Genomic DNA, 17,595 nt, shown 5'->3' with positions numbered 1-17,595 from the left:
TCACACAATACTGCTTTCCCTTCCTTTCCGTCCCCAGCGGCCCACCCATCACGCTCACAAAAAAAGCCTTGGGAGCAGATTCGGAAGTTCACAAGTGACTACAGGGGAAGGGAAAGAAAACTCAGCTGCACATATGGAAATCTATTGAATAACAGAATGGCCAACACTGAATGTCTCCCGTAGCATCCACTTTCTTTGCTCTGTTTTCAAACCAGCACTGCCCAGTTCATGAAAGGATCGAAATAAGGCATGTGAATAGGCCCCAACCAAACTTATTGCCATCACTTCAGAAAATGTAGTGATTAAGCAAGAATTATTTTACATTTCAAATGGAATTTTATCTCACCTAGGAAAAATAAGGAAGCAAGTGATTTCAAATTTATGGCAACAAGAGAAACACAATTCTTTCTGCGGCACCCCTGTGGGGCTCAGGAGCCCAGTTATGTCACCTCCTGGCTGAAGAGCTGGCAGCCTCTCACCCTTTTTCAAACACCCTCCCTTGTGGAGTGTTCCCTCAGCCTCCTCTCCTCTCCCTTTGAGAGTCCTCTGGGCAGCTACAGCTGCCCTCCCCTCCCCCGGTCTCTGAGCTGCCCGCCCCATCCCAAAGAAAGGTGCTTCCTCACACTGTCCCACAGGGGCCTGGGACTTGTCTATGCACTCCCAACAGCAACGGCTGCATGTTCATTTGACTATGCAAACATGCTCCTCCTTCTTTAGCCCCACAAATGTTGTATGAAAGAGATTAACAAACATTCGGGTGGATAAATTCATTTGAATGTCTAATGATATCATACACGTGTACATTCATAAAGATGTCTCAGCACAAATTTGCAACATAATATAGTTAAGAAATATATTTCATATAAGTTACCAATAAAAGAACTTAATGAGATCTTTGCAAAAAGACTGGTTTTCTAATTTTAATTTAGATTTTATCATCAGGTAGGGCAATGTACTGCAAAATTCAACAACCATGTCAACCCAATGATTACTGATTAGGCCATGTGAAAACCATACTGTTTGACAAAAGAGGGGTGGTGCTAACAAAATGATATTCTATTATAACCAAAATCCATTCTGAGGAAACTGCTTGAATTTAAGAACTGCAGCAAGCACCAAGGGAAATTAGTAAACATGTTGCTAGCTGATCCAATTTGTAAAGCTCAAGCAGTAGACAATCTTAAGGAAATGAGATAAATAACCTTCAGTTGAAACATGACAAATTGCAACAATTATGGAATACTATTCCAAGGCTCTGGAGGTTAGCACGCCATTCGTTAATCAAAGCTAATCCTGAATTACAATGTTTAATTATTTGCAGGGCTTCCATTTCAATTTTGTGTTTCCACAAGATGGTGATTGCATTTTTTCAAAAGTTTCCCAATCTAATTTAAACTACAGTAAACTTATTTTGCAAACCTTAGTTTCATTAGTCAAATCTAGTTTCCATTTCCTTTAGTTTGTTAGAAAACATGTGCTCCATACAATCACCATAAACAAGATATTATTATTGCTCTTACAGAAGTTTTGGTATGATGTGTAAAAAATAAAGAAAATGTAGTCTCTCATTTTCACAAAAACTGTTCATCAAACTGAACCCCCCCCCCCACCACCTAAAGTCCTAAAAAATTCTATTAATCTTGCCAAAATCTTCATATTAGCAATGTGGGTATAGGCAGTAATCTACAAATTCCTGCTATAACCATTCTCATGTTAAATGAAATGAGGTCTCACAAAACTTATGAATATTATATTAACTCAAAATATGCATACCATGGCTCTCTACTAACAAGCTTCCAAAGGTGGCTTACAAAATCAACATAACACCATTAACAATAGAATCCAATTAAGACAACTGGGGGAAAATCAATCAAACTGTAAAATCCAGTTTAAGGAAACAGCAGCAAGGTTGTTGTTTAGTCGTGTCCGACTCTTCGTGACCCCATGGACCAGAGCACGCCAGGCACTCCTGTCTTCCACTGCCTCCCGCAGTTTGGTCAAACTTATGTTAGTAGCTTCGAGAACACTGTTCAACCATCTCGTCCTCTGTCGGCCCCTTCTCCTTGTACCCTCAATCTTTCCCAACATCAGGGTCTTTTCCAGGGAGTCCTCTCTTCTCATGAGGTGGCCAAAAGTATTGGAGCCTCAGCTTCAGGACCTGTTCTTCCAGTGAGCACTCAGGGCTGATTTCCTTAAGAATGGATAGGTTTGATCTTCTTGCAGTCTATGGGACTCTCAAGAGTCTCCTCCAGCATTATGAATCCTTAACTTGTCCCTCAAGTCTCCTTTATGAAGGCAGGAGCTAGAAGGAAGTTTCCTTGAGGTATTTTTTTTTTGCCTTGCTCTAAAAACTTCTCACATGCAAGTCAAGAAATAAGCCTAAATTGACTCAAAGCACAATTGTATGTGAACATGTAAGATCACCATACAGTCGTACCTTGGATCCCGAACACCTTGGTACTCGGGACGTTTTGGCTCCTGAACGCCATAAACCTGGAATAGAGTGTTCTGGTTTGCGAACGTTCTTTGAAACCCGAACGTCCGATGGGGCTTCCGATTGGCTGCAGGAGCTTCCTTCAGCCAATCAGAAGCTGTGCTTTGGTTTCCGAATGTTTTGGAAGTTGAATGGACTTCCGGAACGGATTATGTTCAATTTCCAAGGTACGACTGTATATATAATATCAGAAGGGGTGAGAATGAAGAGGCAAAACAGTGGAAGCTGGGTCACTCCCAAACAATGAGTTCAGTGAATCACAAATCCAGGTCTGTATTCTGGTAATCTGGTGATGATCTGCAGGGATGCTTCATGTGTACCACTAGTATCAAATATTTGACAGTATTAAAGCATCCTATGATATGTTCAGCAGGAATAGCCATATTTTACAATTATCTGTACCATGTACATAGCTTTACAGATAACTATGGGCGCACACACAAACACACAATGCAGCATACCACAAAGAAACTTTGTCACCATAGGCCATGTTATTCTGCTAAATTTGCTAATGGAATGGGATATTTGGAATCTGAAATTTATTTCAGAATTTATTTTTTAGAATTCAGCTGAAAAATCCAGTTCCATCAAACTACTTCTAAAGTAGAAAGCAGTGCCTGTGCCTTTTCTCATTTCATAAACAACTTTATCTAGTGGGAAGGATTTGTATCAGTACAACCGAGCTAATGACCTATATGACCAGGCTTAATGTTCTACATACTTATACACAGCTCACAAATTTCTTAGCTCAAACTTGATTTTGATAAGTATCCCATGAGAAGTACATTCTTCACGATAAAAGTAGCTAATTGTGTCTTAAGAAATGAAAATATTTAGCAAATTAAATATGTGGCATTGTGCAACACACATAAGATTTTACACCTTTTCAGTTTGATACATGTTTTTATTTGAGGTATTTTAACTGGCTGACAATGTAAGCTGCCTTGAGAATTTGTTGAAGGATGGGATATAAATATCCAAATTCAACAAATAAATACATCATTACATATCATTTACAAACATACAAGAAAGCAACCACAGGTTGCTTCTAAGCAGTGGCAGGACATTTAAGCCACTGCATTAACCTTCAGGCCTAACAAGACTCTCCAACTGTAGTTATTGCCAAATTATTCTTAATTTAAAATTCAGTTTCCTTTGACATTAAATGTCATGAATCATTAACCATCAACATTCAAAATGTACTGCTAGATTATCGGAAGAGCCTAAAACACAAGGATCCAACTTTATATTAAACTCATTTTTTCCTTCAAGAATGAAGGTAACATAATAAACCTAAAGTACTGCAGATTTAACATTCTGCATTTAATATAACAGCCTAGCTGCAAGGGTGGAAGTATTCTTGCTTTTCAAATGTGTACAGCTGCCCAATATTATTCTTGATTTAGCCATCCTGCTTGCTGTCTTTCAAGCTAGGCTCTGCATTCCTCAAAGGAAATTTTACACCAACAATATGCTCCAGAGGATTCACCCATTTGATTCAGCAATTTAAAGGATTATGGCTTTCAAGTTACAGTTTCCATACTGTGGTGCAGATTCTAAAATGCAATTTATAGGATGCCTGTCTTCTACAATTTTCCATATAAATAAATTAATACATATTTTTTAACATGCAGACTATAGTATGACATGCTGCTATAACAACATAAAAGAGGAAACAGGCGGTGCAAAGTCTACAGTGCCTTTCCCAAACTGCTGTTCTTCGGATGTTTTGGGCTACAACTTCCATAACCCCTAATCAGAATTGATAATGGTCAGGGATGGGAATAGAACACATAATGTAAACTAGAGGTCCTACAGTGCCTACCTCTGAATTACCAATTGTACAGTGGTGCCTCGCTAGACGAATTTAATTCGTTCCACGGGTCTTTTCTTATAACGAAAAATTCGTCTAGCGAATCCCATAGGAATGCATTAATTGAATTTCAATGCATTCCTATGGGAAACCGCGATTCGCTAGACGAATTTTTTGTAAAACGGATTCGTCTAGCGAGACAACCTCCGCTCGAAAAATCCTTTCGTTAAGCGGAAATTTCGTTAAGCAGGGCATTCGTTAAGCGAGGCACCACTGTATAAAAGTAGGCAAATGAATTAAGGTAATTTAATTACCCATGTAAATATTTATTTCCAGACTGAACAGAGTTCCAAGAGAAAACCTGGTAGTAGCAAGGAAAAGAAAAGGAAGGCAGAAAAACAATCAGAAAAAAAACCAGTAGCATGAAGTATACTATGAAGCTGGGTTGGTAAGTCAACCTTGGTTAGGATACAAACCTTGTTATTGAAAATATAAGTATTGTAGACAACTTGTTAATACCACTAACACAAGCCTGTAGCATGGTTTAAAGATTAAATAATTAAAGTCTGCTAAGTATAAGGCTAATTCATGTGAGAGCTTTTAGACCCGCGTGGTAGTAGGAGTTGCTGGCTGCTAAAGGAGTAAAAAGAATAATCTCCTTAAGAATGTTACATCCATCTGTGGATACCATCTGTCAAAGGAATCCTGAAAAGGAGAAGCTTCAGAGGAATCCAAAATACGTTCAGCTGTTATAATATAAATTGCTACCTGATACTGTAACCCCAGTCTTTAGAAAGACTTTCACCTCTTTTACTTCTAACTAAATATAGGCCAGATACCTTTTATACTGTTCTATTTTGACACAGCTAGCAAAGCCGCTCCCTTTCTCCATGAAGAATGGACAAACACTGGCACTGACTGAGACTAGACTACAGAAGAACCGATTCCTACCATTTTACTTGTGGGGATGAAGGTTGTACAGCCACATCAAAACATCTCTGGATTAAAAAAATATTACTATACTATACATTGTTCCATGTGAGTAAATCCAACTGAAGACAAAAGGACTAAGTAAACATGCATAGGATAAGGCTTCAAATTCCACTGAACAGAAAGAAAATGGAAATAAACACCACCATATCTACATATGGCAATATACGGTATGTCTATTGACATATACTACCATTTTTTAAAAAACAAGCAAACAAATAAATACTATTTACTTTACGATGGACTGCAATCTAGAGCAATTTCATATTTTAAGTAAATAAAGAAATTATTTGTTTACGCTTCAGTCAGAGGGAAACTGCTCTGATTTTGTATTGGTGGAATAGAACGCTCAAAGTAAAAATTCTTGTGCAAAATAAACGAAATGGGAGATCTAATGTGTTTTGAATGGAAATGTCCATTATAGGCTGCTCCTCCCTATCTTTCCCTTTTTCCTTTCTTCTCTTCCCTACTCCTCCTTGGGGGTGGTTGTTTCGGCGGCAGCAACGGCACCAGCGGAATCAGGGCGTCCCTTGGCTCCTGGTGCCCCGGTTCTCCACGTGGCTCCCCGATGCAGTGATCCCTCACCTGGGGGGGGCCTCCCTCCTTTTTCTCTTCTCCTGGGGCGGCTGGGGTGGCGACGGCTGCGGCGACGAGGCAGGGCCGTCGCGTGGTGGGAGGTCCCGGGCTTCGGAGCTCTTCCAAGCCGCAGGCCGGGCGCCTTTGGGTTAGGTCCAGCGGGCTCGCTGGGGGGCTTTAGCGGCTCCCCGCTTGATCCGCCGGGCGATTCCGACGCCCACGCGGCTGCCGCGGAGTCCGGGCCTTGTTCTCGGGCCTTGAGGCCCAGGGGTCCGTCGATCCTCCGGCCGGGCGCTTTCGGTGTCGCTCCGGTGGGGTCTCGGGGGGGGGCCTCCAGCGGCTCCCCGGTCGATCCGCCGGGCTCGCTTGGCGCCCGCGTACCGGCGGCGGTTCCGCCGGTTCGGAGGCTAGGCTGGCGGCACGGGCACGCTGGTCGCTCTCAGGAGCTTCGCGCTGCCGTACCGCGCGCCATCTTGCCTCGCCGGAAGTCCGCCAGGCACGTAACAATGCAAATCGCCCTTCTCGTCGCCGCATGTCGCGGCACACCAGCCAGCGTCTCGCGGCACACTAGTGTGCTGCGGAACAGCAGTTGAGAAACACTGATCTAAAGAACTTTTAACTGAGTTAAGATTTAAAAGGGATATGTACAAAAAATGGAAAAGGGGGAAATCACCAGAGAGGAATTGAAACATATAGCCAACACGTGTAGAGACAAAGTCAGAAAAGCTAAAGCACAGAATGAACTCAGGCTTGCTAGAGAGGTTAAAGGCAACAAAAAGGGCTTTTATGGGTATGTCCGTAGCAAAGGGACCCAGGTGGCTCTGTGGGTTAAACCACTGAGCCTAGGGCTTGCTGATCAGAAGGTCGGCGGTTCGAATCCCTGTGACGGGGTGAGCTCCCATCGCTTGGTACCAGCTCCTGCCAACCTAGCAGTTCGAAAGCACGTCAAAATGCAAGTAGATAAATAGCTATAGCGGGAAGGTAAACGGCGTTCCCGTGTGCTGCTCTGGTTTGCCAGAAGCGGCTTTGTCATGCTGGCCACATGACCTGGAAGCTATACGCCGGCTCCCTCGGCCAATAATGCGAGATGAGCGTGCAACCCCAGAGTCGGTCACGACTGGACCTAATGGTCAGGGGTCCCTTTACCTTTACCTTTTACCGTAGCAAAAAGAATAAGGAAACAGTGGGGTCTCTTAGAGGAGAAGATGGTGAAATGCAAACAGGGGACAGAGAAAGGGCAGAACTCCTCAATGCCTTCTTTGCCTCAGTCTTCTCCAAAAAAGAAAACAATGCCCGACCTGAAGAATATGGAGCGGATGATTCAGCAGGGGAAACACAGCCCAGAATAAGTACCGTGTTTCCCACATTTTAAGACACCGTCTTATATTTATTTTACTCAAGAAAATAAGCCTATGGCTTATTTTCGGTGGGGTGTCATGTTTTTTTTAATTAAGCAATCTACATTTTGACCTTTGGAGCTGGGCGCGTGTCATACTTTTTCACAGGCGAGCGTGGTCAGAGCCAGGAGCGCGCCCAGCGCTGCCCGCGCTCCTCCTGGGGCCGCGATGCTCAACTCCCATGCCCAGCCAACCCAGAGACCCTCCCTCATTACCGCGGGGCATTTCTTTTCATAGAATCATATGATTCTATGCCTCTTTTCAGGAGGAGGAGGAGGCAGATGGAAGATGGAGCAAGCTTGTTTTGTCCTGCTCTGGAGGGTAGGACCCAACATAGTGTCATATACATCTGTTATCATGGCCTCAAAGCAGAGCTCATCACTGTCCACAGTGAGTTTATCCTATTCTCTTAAGGGCTATTTCCCCAGCAACATCTAATGTGCAAGCCTCTACCCCTACAAATTAATACAGAAAACGTTTCCAAAGTCTTGCTTCCCAAGGCAGGCAAACCCTTCAGAATGCTCTACTGAATGCTCTACTAGCTGTAATAGTGACCTCTGCGGCCAAGACCTCTGCCAAAACCCTCTAGGGAACAGAAAATGCCCTGGCTATTTAAAGGTTGTTTAAAAAGGGAAATGAAATACAAACTACAGAGCAAAGTGGCTGTAAAATGTTAATATACCTTTTCCAAGTTTTAATTGTGGAACATTATGATTCTGCTATTGAATGTCCAAATAAAATGGCTAAGAGTGCCCTTAATAAACTCAGTATTATTTCTCTAGGTTATTAGTTCTCAAGCTAAAAAATGCTGGAAGCTAAAAGGGTCTTCACAGTGACACTGTCTCTTTCACATCCCTTTCCAAGCAAATGGCACTAGCCACTCCAAGAGAAAGAATATCATACTGAATAGACCATTTCCCTACAGCTCTACAAGAGTTCTTAAATTTTTCACTTGCCCCCTGCCCGGGGGGGGGGAGGGGGGGAGGGCGCTGACTGACTCCAGCTACAAAAGTTGAGATTGTTGAACAGACTATTGGGTTGGGGCATTCTAGGGGTTTTGCTGGTCTTATTTATACTTTTTATTATTATCTATTTTATATTTTATCATTTATGTGGAAATTGTTCAATTTGGTTGTGTATTTTTGATGTTTTATTTATTGTTTATGACTGCCTTTGGCTGTTGTAATTATATATTTTTTCATGTTGCAAGCCACCTTGAGTATGGTTTGAACTATGGAGAGGTGGCATACAAATAAAATTATGTATGTATGTATGTATGTATATTCTTATAAAATATTCTAAATTATATGCCTTTCTTATGCCTGAAAATGTCTCAAAATAAATCTACACATTCAATTATCTAATTACAGTCCCTGTTAAAATGAGCATAAGCTACTTAGAGACCATCATGTTAGTAAAGCTAGGCTAATAAGGTAACCTATATATGAAAGGGAGGGAGGGAGTGATGAAAATATCCCACTGCATAATGTCAGGTGGGGGTTGAAATTCAGACCTGATTAAGTAGATCACAAATCCAAACTACTAGGAACGTTAATACCTGTAATCTCTTGTGGGCTATACAGAATCTATTTTAAAATCTTCAGGAAAGATCTGTACTGGGGTGTGTGTCAGATAATTCAAGTATGTTTAACCTATATGTATTTTCCAAAACATTATATTTCAAATTACTTTGTCCAGAAAATAAACAGTTTGTGAGCAATTTTAAGGGAAACCCATGCAGATATTAATGGAAAAGTGAAAACTTAGAAACAGAGAGAGAATTTTCTAGAGCAGGGGTAGACAAAAGGTCGATCTGGATCTACTGGTAGATCTCTGGGTGATTTGAAGCAGATTGGCAAGCATCTTTGACTCCTAGCTGTTTAAACAATAGCATTAAAAGCATGCCACCTTTCTTAATCATACTGCTGAAATGAAGAAAATTTGGGGTCAACAAAAGTGAAGTTGGTTCCGTTATGGGACTCATAAATCTTTAATTCCAGGTGTCTATTTTCTGCACCAGGTTAGTAAGCCCTCACAAGGAGACACTGATTATCCAGCTGGTCATGCCATTTTTGCATGATTTTCTGCAATGAAACCAATCTAATTTACCCTCTGAAGCAGGTTAGCAACACTCAGAATCCAAGAAAAATCAAGCATTAAGAATAGATCATATTTTCCATTCAGTGAACTAAATCTAATAAGTAAAAAACCAAATCTAAGGAATGAAAATCAAGGATTAAAGAAAATTGCCTTCCCTCCATTTATTTATTTTCTTATGCCAAGTTTTAAGAATTACAGCATTAAAGCAAATTTTATCATTTGTCAGTTAATCCCATTGCCACTCTTTAAGCAATGTTATTTATTATCTAGTTGCCTCTTTGTTTTCAACTAGCTAACAAACCTCTTGTAAGTGACTGCTTGTGACCTTTTCTGTGGTACAAATAATTCAAAAGTAAGAGCCCTTGCCATTATGCAAATGTAGTTACAAATCTCTATTACGGTTAAATTTCAGCATTGCATGCAACAGAAGTAATACATGTAAAACATGTGCATGCTAGGAATTCTAATTATTATAAAGGGCTAGGAGTAGGCACACTTCCGAAACGTGTGAGTTTACATACACTGTGTGAACAAACATTCATAGCAGCTGGTGAGCAAAGAATGAGGTGTTTTCTTAATTTACTTTATGGACTGACGGTTTCAGCCATTATGCTAAACAGGAAGAAAGAGGAAGTTAAAATACCTCATTTTTCTTTTTCCTCTGTATCTCTTTCTCTTTCTTACAAACACACACACACACACACACACACACACACACACACACACACACCTCCATTGAGGAGATGCGGTCCGGGGTGGTGGGATGTGTGCCAAATGGTTACAGATAATCTCTTCCCATGCTTCAGAGGAGGTCTCAGGATTGTTTAAACTAAGGTTTATTCCCCCTTTTCACTGTCCAGATTTCTCTCCCTGTGCGCGCGCGCGCACACACACACACACACGTACTGAATCAAGGCGAGCAGCCAGTCTTTAGCTCTTAGTAGTAGCACAATGGAGGAAGGATATGGAGGAAAATATGGTTCCTTCCCAACTTCCTCCAGATTCCATTCTGGAAGCCCTGTACAAGATTCCCATCCCATGTTGGCTGGAGCTTAAACAAGAGCAAACCTGTTAAGGGCTGGGGATACACAGTAACCTTGGGTGGTGGTGGAGAACAGCCTCACTTACTCTCAGTTTAATCAAAATTAAAAAAATTCCTTCCAGTAGCACCTTAGAGACCATCTACTGTAAATTTGTCATTGGTATGAACTTTCGTGTGCACGAACACTTCTTCAGATAAGAGTTTAATGCCATCCTTAGGCTCTTTCAAGTTGCTCTCTGGTACTCATGACCTTGCCCTAAGTTATGAATTTTCTAAAAACCCAAATGTTAGAATCCAAGCAGTACAAGTAGATATTTAGATGATTGGTTCTGAGCAAAGATTTTTGGTTGATCAATTTATATGGGGTCCATAAAAATCCTGTTACCAATGCAGATAGGGCAATATGAGTCTCAGTAAAGCCAAATCTTTCTTAACTTCTATTAAGTTATATCAGGTTTGCAGCTGTCCAGGCAGGTGGGTGAGGACCATGATGCAAGGAGGGGAATAGATCCCTTTGACCTCACTGTAGTCCCAATCAGAATCACTCCTCCACCCCTGGCGATAACATATCTCATCTCGCCGGGTCATGGTCCCAATCTCAGGCCTTCTTTTAAACCATCTTTTAGGTTTGCTTGGTTTTTAAATCAGTGACTCAAGACATAAAAGATGTCATGTCTACTTTGTTCCTCTTCTGAGGTATATTTCCCCCACAATGTACTTTGCTTCCTTAAAATTTTACAGCTTGGATTTTAGCCAGTTTTGCTATTTGAAAGCAGCTGAACTATAGGAGCAATAATATCACTACTTCCTGCTGCTCAAGAAACTGTTAAGATTTCTGAAATGTTTTTATTAGCTTTTTAAACTATATAAACACAACTGCACCTGAATCAATAGCAGCTCTTGACAAACCCTATTGAAAGACATCAGGAAAAGTCTAGCATCAATTAGCCCAGCTACGTGTTGCTCAACTAGGCATATATCTCATAAAAATGCGACTCCTGATGAGAAAATCATAATTTACATGATTAGGAAAGGTCCAATTTTCTTTTAAAAGTGACAAGGTTTCAACATTTAGGTTTGGCATCACTGGTAATTTAGCTGTAATCCCAGGAAGTACGACAGACGTTTTTGATCTGTCTGCTCAAACAGATAATTTTCCACCTGCTGTTTCACAGTCTCTTTGTGCAAATGCACTAAATGGTAATAAACTATTTCTGATGTCACCTGAAGTAGTGAAAAAAGGAAAGAATGATAACACCCACTACACATGTTCCTCCCTTTTAGGTAAAGAAAAAAGCATAATCTTTGAAAAATCACTGACTGAGAAGCAAGCAAACAGTACTGGACTATATGCTGAAGCAGATGCCCAAAATTTGAGGAATATCAACAGTCAACATGCATAGCTTGAAAAGTACAGTGGTACCTCTACTTATGAATTTAATGTGTTCCGAACGCACATTCGTAAGTCGAAAAAAAATGTAAGTCGAATCCCATAGGTATGCATTGGGAGAAAAAATTCGTAAGTAGAATCAACCCTGTCTAAAAATTCGTAAGTAGAAAAAATCCTATCTAAACCGCATCCAAGATGGCGGACAGAGCTCCATTCGTAAGTAGAAACATTCGTAAGTAGAGTTATTCGTAAGCAGAGGTACCACTGTATGCATCTTTTTATCCCCCTCCCTTTTCTTGAAAAGAAGGTATATATGTATTTGAACATTTGGTCTAAATTGTTCATAGTGTTCTCAGGATTACAACTGAACAAATTGAGAGCCTATGAGGAATTGCAGGGTGGGAAAATAATTAACTAGGAAATTACACACACACCCCAAAAAACACACTTTCATATAGTACAACATGACCCTGCTGAGCTTAGTCTGCTCACCTAGTCAAAACCTCCATAACAAAGTACTATAGTCCTGTTCACAGTTTAGGCAAGCAGGAAATTGCTCATTTTATAACGCTAAGAGAAAGCAAGCTTTGAGATCATACAACTCAGCCTATATGCATCCACATTATCCCTTGCTATTTCAGCCCAATTTCTTCCTCTGAAGTCACTGAAACTCAGGACGTTATGGGGCAGTGGTATGCTGACCCTCTGCTTTCATTCTGTTTGGAATGGACTATATAAGTAGTGGCCAGCTGCATATTCTTATTTTCCATTAGTATTCCCAAAATGGGAACCCAAATGACTTGGGAAAGCCCTCAGTATTAAAATGGGTTACTGAGTTCTGGAGCTAAATGATCAGCTTCCTGCTCACACAAGCTCTGAACTCTAACAGTATTGTACATTATTATTATTGTATTATTATACAAATAGGATTTTATTATCATAGAAAACCACTAAGATAAATAAACTGGCAATTTGCTTTTAACATATGTAGATGCAGCAGATGTAATATTCCAAATGAATATCACTTATTAAGAACACAAACAATAATCATCCTTAGGTTAAAAGCAGCTGTACTATTCTGCTTCAGACTAATTCTGTCTTTGCTCTTTAGGTTTCCTTTGGCCTCAACATAATCACATTTCATCAGAAATTCCAAGCTTAATTTCCTTACATTGCCTTGGGAAATTTCTGAAGATGACTAATAAATGCTAAAAATAAATCACTAGATTTATTTATGATGTAGGGGTATGGAAAAGAGACCCAGTTCTGTCACTTGGCCATCTTTAACAGGCACAGGCTTGCCCAATAATAAATGGAAAGTATTTAATCTTTGACCAATGAAGAGTACTTTGTGCTATTGTCATAAGCAACTGATCCCTGACATAATGGACTTTTGGCTCTCACAGACTAGCAAACAGTCCTTAGCAATATACTGTGGACAACTATTTGATACATCTAGCAAAGTACTGAAATGATGAAACAGGGGCTCTGAGGCATAGTTAAGTATTTGCAATTTTACAATAAGAAAACCCTGCTATTTCCCAATAATAGCTGGAACTCAACTGCTGCTTCACTGCCATGCCATCTGCTTTCTTGCTCTACTGCTCTAGGGTTTTCTATGGCTCTACTGTGGCCAACATGTATAAAAGAAATAATAGTGCTCAAGTGGCATTCTGTAAAAGACTGTTGATGGACCATCAGTTTCATTTTTATTACATTTATATCCAATATTTCTTCTGTCATGAAACCAAAGGTAGCACAAATGTGCCACCCAGGCAATGTTTTGCCCATGGGTATTAAACTGCAAGTGGAATAAAATTTTGATGGGTGCATGGTAGAAAGAGAAAAGGTAGGGGAGGCCCTCCCAAATATGTGCTCCTTTTGTGTGACTGAGGCTATTATCTGGCATGTCTATTGTTATCACATAACAATGTTCCTATACAGGAGACAATAATCAAATGAATCAGAAAAAGGGTCAATCTGGGTTAACTGAAAACTAAAGGTAAAGGTACCCCTGACCATTAGGTCCAGTTGCAGACGACTCTGGGGTTGCAGCGCTCATCTCACTCAATAGGCCGAGGGAGCCAGCGTTTATCCACAGACAGCTTCTGGGTCATGTGCCCAGCATGACTAAGCTGCTTCTGGTGAACCAGAGCAGCGCACGGAAACGCCATTTACCTCCCCACCAGAGTGGTACCTATTTATCTACTTGCACTTGATGTGCTTTTGAACTGCTAGGTTGGCAGGAGCTGGGACCAAGCAACAGGAGCTCACCCTGTTGCGGGGATTTGAACCACCAGCCTTCCGATTGGCAAGCCCTAGGCTCTGTGGTTTAGACCACAGCGCCACCAGTGTCCCTAACTGAAAACTAATCAAGGTTAATTGAAATAAAAAATAAGAACATCACGTTTGACTGTTTGACTGTTTTATATTTTCATTCAAAGGGCACAGTGGTAGCTATATTGAACTATATTCTCTTAATTTTTTATGAGATGTTTTGGATGAGTCATTCGTTTTAAGTTTAACCATTGTGCATTATTTTTTTTTCTTTTCCTATTGTTTCATTTCTGTGGATCATACTTCCCAAGAAGTATTTAAAAAGTCACTCTTTTATGCTGGGATAAGAACTAAATTAATTTAAATATTTCAATTAATCCAGGAATTACAGAAGGCATGTTAAGCCTATTCACACACTTTTAAAAACAGAGCTCAGTGATCCATCCCCCTTTAAAACAAAATTAGCTTCAGCAGAGTGGAAACAAAGAATAAGACTACCTGATAATATAAAGGCCTAGAGGTCCACAATCAGCCCCCAGGCCTGAGGTTACCTGCCCCTACCTGAAGTTCTTGAAACACATGCTTAGGTTTTTGTCACCTCTATTAAGTACAGTGGTACCTCGGTTTAAGTACACAATTGGTTCCGGAACTCTGTACTTAACCTGAAGCGTACTTAACCTGAAGCGAACTTTCCCATTGAAAGTAATGGAAAGTGGATGAATCTGTTCCAGACGGGTCTGCGAGTACTTAAACTGAAGCGTACTTAACTTGAAGCGAACTTTCCCATTGAAAGTAATGGAAAGTGGATTAATCCGTTCCAGACAGGTCCACGGAGTACTTAAACTGAAAGTACTCAAACTGAAGCGTACTTAAACCGAGGTATGACTGTACTGGAAAATAGTTATCTTGTCAAATGCTTCCCCTAGACAGGGAAAGTTCCCAGGCTTTCCCCTAGAACAGAGCACTGGCACATATAAATTTTCCCTTTTCTTTCTACTGTTACAGCTGCAAGTAAAATAAAAGGGAAATGGGTCGCATTTCAATGACTGGTCAAGTTAACGACTTTTGCAGCTTTTAATTTTTGAAAGAAAACTATGCCTTACAAGCATGGTTTGTGTAAACTGCAATCCAAGTGATAAAATATGTCATTTCGGATATAACAAGGAGATTTATGAAACAGGCAAGCCAGTCTCGTTGGCAAAAGCTGTAAGTAATACTTGGAAAGACATGGGAATCTGTTATGAAAGGAGTATGAGCAAGACAAGAAGCATGCCTGCAAACATCTAATTTAACTAACAGCTAATCTAACTCTGGTGTGCTTAACCATTTGAAGATGGAAAATATTACAGAACGTTATGCACTGCAGTCAAACGATGGCTCAAGATGGAAAGGCCCAAATAATTTAGTCATAGCTACTGCAATAATGCTGACACACTGAAGGGCAGTCCTTTCCACTCTGCATCCACTCTTTTCAGTTCCACTCCTTTCCATGTCAAGCCACTGCCCATTTCTCAGAGACACATTGCTCATAATGCTTGCCATTTCTTGCCATGTTTCATTCTTCCTAAAATCCTTCACTTCACCTCATCCATGCTATCACACCACCATTGGCACATATCACACCACAGTCATGTCCACCAACTTTCACTTGCCCTGTTATTTTATTCAGTCTTTCTCCCTTGGTTCCTCAGCATACTCTCTCCCACGTATCTCTAACTGCACATTCTGCTCCTTAGGAACATCCTCCTCCTTTTCGAGAAAAGTACTAGAATCACAGAACTGTAGAATTGGAAGGGACTACAAGAGTCATCTAGTCCAATCCCTGCAATGTAGGAATCTTTTCATCCAATGTGGGGCTCAAACCCATGACCCTGAGATTAAGAGTCTCGTGCTCTACCAACAGAGCTATTCAGAGTACTATGTCCTACCTTCCCTTTTTCATTCTTAATCTTACTGCCCTGGAAGCTTTTAACTTTTCTTCCTTCCATCTCATGTATTTCTACTAAGTCTCAGGACCACTAGAGTTTCATCTGCTCTGGAGTATCCACTAGTGCTCTTCCCATTTAACCAACTTTGATTTCAATACTCCGCCACCATAACCCATCTCTACTATTCTCTCAAGTTATTTAGGTTGTAAACCTACCTTGAATTGATTAGTGGTTATCCACTAATGGTTAGTATTGCCCCTCCAAACAAAACCAAAATCAAAATAACTTTGGTTCACACCATGAATCAAAGTATGGTTTCTCAAATAATAACATAATAAGCAATATAATAAATATGTCAATCTTCAATAAACATTCAAGGAAATTTCACAGTTCAGTAACTATCCAGCTTTTCTTAGACAACCAATCCGCTACTGTAGTTCCTGTTGAAGTGTTGGATCTCAAGAAATCAATATCCATTACTTTTCTTTTTGAGACAATTTTTGTAAGAAAATATATGAACACACATAGATAATATAACTGACACATCCTAGGAAAGAAACAGAGTCAGTTTGTCAACTAGAAATATGTTTGGAATTCACACAGCATTAACTGAGGATGCTACACTGTCCCGTGTATGTAACCAGAATGACTTAAGGAAGGCACAGTTTGGAAGGTATGCAGAACACAGCTCTCTATTTAGCAGGAAAACCCTCAATGAAATGTGACAGCAAGATGGAAGTTACAGGCAAGAAAGCAATGACACAATTTTAGTGCAACACTGTCTTGGAGAGTGTCAATAAAAGTCATAAAGCAAGCATCAAATAGGTGAGAAGCACATACAACTACAGTCATAAAGTCACTGTTTATTATATTCAGAAAGTGACATTCAGTAGCAATGAAGTATGGAGTAGAACAAGATAACACTCAAAATTGTGCACGTTTAGCTTTTCAATCCTCTAACCCAAATATTTTCCTTGCAGATTACAAGCAAAACAGTATATATAGTAACCACAATCACCTTCTTGAAAAATAATTCATTATAATTATAACAAATTTAGTTTCAGCAGTATGTCAAGTCAAATCTTAGTCCTTTCTGTGCTGGTTTTCATCTTCTATTTCAGTAGTTATATAAGCAAGAATTGGAAATTATTTACAAGTTACATTAGCAGCACAGTCAACACATGGGGCATAGGCCCAAACTAAGATCATAAATACACTGGAATATTATTGGAACACTGAAACCTCAAAACCGGAATGTTCAGAACTTCATAGCCAACTCACAAATAGAATCAATTTGTTAAAAACACACCCACAATCTAATTCAGTGACACCCACAAGCTCACTATCTTCTCTGAATCTATCAGCTGCATATTGTTCTGTGAACCACCCTGACACCTCTGGGTATACGGTGGTAAGTAAGTAAGTAAGTAAGTAAGTAAGTAAGTAAGCAAACAAACAAATAAATAAATAAATAAATAAACAGCACAAAACTATGTTGTCTACTCAGAATTAAGTCCAGCTAAATTCAGAGGGACTTATTCCCTGGAAAGTATTGTAGAATTTATATCTTTATATCTTAGACCTGGGA

At 40.1% G+C, this 17,595-nt stretch overlaps 1 protein-coding gene across 5 annotated transcripts in view; it reads right to left on the bottom strand.

Annotated features, from left to right (window-relative positions):
* The window catches only part of CDC42BPA (CDC42 binding protein kinase alpha), a 163,508-nt gene that overhangs the window by 91,728 nt on the left and 54,185 nt on the right, over positions 1 to 17,595 (bottom strand). The window lies entirely within an intron of this gene.

The sequence above is a fragment of the Zootoca vivipara genome, chromosome 3, assembly GCF_965207765.1.
Source record: "Zootoca vivipara chromosome 3, rZooViv2.hap1.1, whole genome shotgun sequence".
NCBI classification, from domain to species: domain Eukaryota; kingdom Metazoa; phylum Chordata; class Lepidosauria; order Squamata; family Lacertidae; genus Zootoca; species Zootoca vivipara.
The sequence above is the reverse complement of the archived record's forward strand: the minus strand, read 5'-3'. Positions and strand labels throughout refer to the sequence as shown.